Genomic DNA, 3096 nt, shown 5'->3' with positions numbered 1-3096 from the left:
GCCTCCAGCCGCGCCTTTGTCCTCCGAGCCGCCGCGGGAGGTGGAAGCCGGGAGACGCCGCCCTAATCCCCCGCCCCTCCCTCTGCGGAGCCTGGAAGCCCCTCCGGGTTCCCACCCCCAGCCCCGGGGGGAGGGGCGCGGGCCCGGGGAGGGAGGGGCTGCGAGGAAACAGGTGGAACTGGCTGGGGCCCCGCCCCTTGCAGGTGACCTGGCTTTTGGTTCCCAGCCGGAAGCTCGGGACCCTGGGCTTCCCGAGGGTTTCCGCCCGAGGGGATCTGAGGGAACGGGGGCCACCTCCTGGTTTCCCCAGCTTTTCCCCGGCCTGTCTCTGAGAGCCCCCCAGCCTCCACCCAGAGCGGAGCCCTGCCTTTCCGCCCCCGGCCTCTCCTTCCCGGGGCAACGCTCGGACTTCATCCCCCTTTGAGCCAGGCCTGGACTTGGTGCTGGAGCTCATGGGATGCTCCAGGTGGGCCTAGGAGACAGGTCGTGTTCCTGTTCCCATTTTGCGGATGAGGAGACAGGCTTGGAAAGGGACAGCGCTCTCCCAGGATCAGCCTGAGAAGCCAGACTTCAGACATAGCCACAGAGCCTGTCTCGGCCCTGCTCTCGGGGTGGGCTCCAGGAAGCCCCTCCATGCCTCCATTTCCTCCTTCCTCGAAGGGTTCCCAGCCCCTTCCTGGCAGGGCCACTGGGAGGACTCAGAAGTCCTGCTGATCCCATGTGAAAGCTCTTAGCGCCCGGGAGGGAGCCTTCCCCCTCTTGACCCTTTATCCTTGTGCCTTTGCTCTCTGCCGTCTCTCTCTTTGCCTTTCCCTCCCTCCCCTTCTCTCTCTGTCTCTCTCCTTCCTTCCTTCCTTCTCCCTCGTTCCCTCACTTTCTCTCCCCCTCTTCCTGTCTTCATTTCTCTCTCTCCTTCTCTGTCCCTCATGTCTCCATCTCTGAGCTCTTTCTCTCTTCTGTTCTCTCCATCGCTCTCTCTCTCATTTGCCTGTCTCTAGCTCTCCACTTCCTTCTCCTTGGCCTGACTAATGAGGGTGCACCACCAGGGCCTCCCCAGCTTTCACTGCCCACCCATGTCAGCCAGGCCTCCCCATGGTAGCGGAGGGGGATGGGAGCAGAGGGGACTGCAGGCCTGCTGTCTCTTCTCATTAGGGAAGGGTTCCTGGCCAAGGGGTGCGTCTGCTCACATACTGGGGAGAGGCGAGGGGGAGGGGATACATGGAAAGGAGAGAGATAAAGGGATGGGGACAAAAGCCAATAGAGGGAAGGCAACAGACGCAGATTTAAGGATGGGGTTAGAGACCCAGGAGTGGAGCCAAGAGATAAGGGAAAGGGTGGCGCAGAGCAACACTGGTTGGGACCGAGACCCCAGGATAAAGGAAAGTAGCCCACGAAGAGAGACTTCGGAGTTCGGTGACAGGCAGGGAGCCCGTGATGGGTGAGATGTTAGGACACTGGGAGGTCAGGGCACAGGCTCCTCAAGGCCAGCATTGTGTGTGAGCCACAGGGAGTGGGCGACATGGGAGGGACAGGGAGTTGGGCACGCCGGCCAGCTCCCCCACCCCCGCCTGAGACGCTGTTACATTTTTAATGTCCCCGAGATACAGAGAAATGAAGCAGGGGGAGGAGGAGAAAAAGGGACCCAATGAGGTGGCCCAGGCAGAGAGAAAGTATGTCAGAGATGAGGAGAGACACAGGGGGACGCAGGAGGCAGAGGAACAGACCCTGAGAGATGTGGACCAGGAAACCCTGTGAGATTACAGACCCAGGGAATCCATTCAGAGAGCCGGATTCCAGGGACTGGAAGACAGGACCCGGAAACACCGAGACCACAGACAGCAGAGATGCAGAGGAGAGAGTAGGGGCCAGCTAAGGCATGTGGGTATCTTCCTGGGCTGGTGAAACTGTCCTGAAGTTGGTGGTGCCGACGGATGCACACATCGATGAACATACTAAAACTGGACACTTTCAATGGGCAAATTGTACCGCCTGGGAATATATCTCACTAAAGCTGTTAGAGAATATGAGAGACACAGTGCAGAGACAGGCAGAGACCAGAGTCACAGGAGACAAAGTCAGACCCTAAAAACCAGATGCAGAGCGAGAAACAAGATCAGAGAAACAGAAACATGTACAGCAGCGTCTGAGGGGTTCTCTCTGAGGGGCTCAGCCCAGAAGAGCAGCCTAGAGGTTCACCCCCAGCAATGGGAGGCCCCACAGGGGAGGCCTTCGGGGTACCAGGCCCCTGCGGAAAGGGAAGGCAGGTGCAGAATCCAGGCCAAGGCAGGCAGTCTCATATCCTCCCAGACTGCCTCCCGGATGTCCGCTGTGAGGGTGGGCACTGTGATTAATGCAATTAATTAATTAACGAGGTGGCTGAGGCAGCAGCTGAGGCCAGCGCCGGAGCACACTGGCCTTCCAGGGCCTGTGGAGTCTGGCCGCGCCCTGTAGGAGCGGGCGGGTCACGCTGGGGCTTTGTAGGTTTTGAGTGGGTGAGCCAAGCCCTGAGGAGCCAGCCAGGTGGGGCCCAGTCTCAGACCCTAGCCCCTCCCTCCTCCAGGGTTTCATCAGTCACTGTGTCCCCTCATCTCTGCCTGGACCCCCCCTCCCCTGGGCTTACATGATGTCCTCCACTCTGCCACCACAGGAAGCTGCAGGCCCCGGCCGCAGGGAAAGGAAGCGTGTCTGGGGACCCAGCTGACACCTCATGAAGCTGTCACCAGTCTGACCTCCTGAGAGAAGCCGGTGTTCCCAAGGCCACTCTCCCCCATTGTGGGCCTGGCCATGTCCTGGCCAAGGTCAGAGCGTGGGCACCCACCCAGCAGCATGCTGGGTCCTAGGGCCCTAACTCCAGGCTAGCCATCTTCCTGGCTTTATTCCCCCTCTCCTCCACCCGAAACTCGAAACATCAGGGCATCGGCCCACACCCCATCCCCCTCACCCCGACAGCCTGTCAGCACCCCTGTCTTCCTAACCATTCTAACACCCCAATGTTCCAGTCCAGTTTGTCCTCCATCTCCATCACTCCTACCCAGGTCCAGGCGCCTTTTCCCCTGGGTCCCAGCCCCACTCCATTCTGAGGACTTTTTTGTAAAG

The sequence above is a fragment of the Myotis davidii genome, unplaced genomic scaffold (assembly GCF_000327345.1).
Source record: "Myotis davidii unplaced genomic scaffold, ASM32734v1 scaffold796, whole genome shotgun sequence".
NCBI lineage: Eukaryota > Metazoa > Chordata > Mammalia > Chiroptera > Vespertilionidae > Myotis > Myotis davidii.
Note: the sequence above shows the minus strand (reverse complement) of the source record.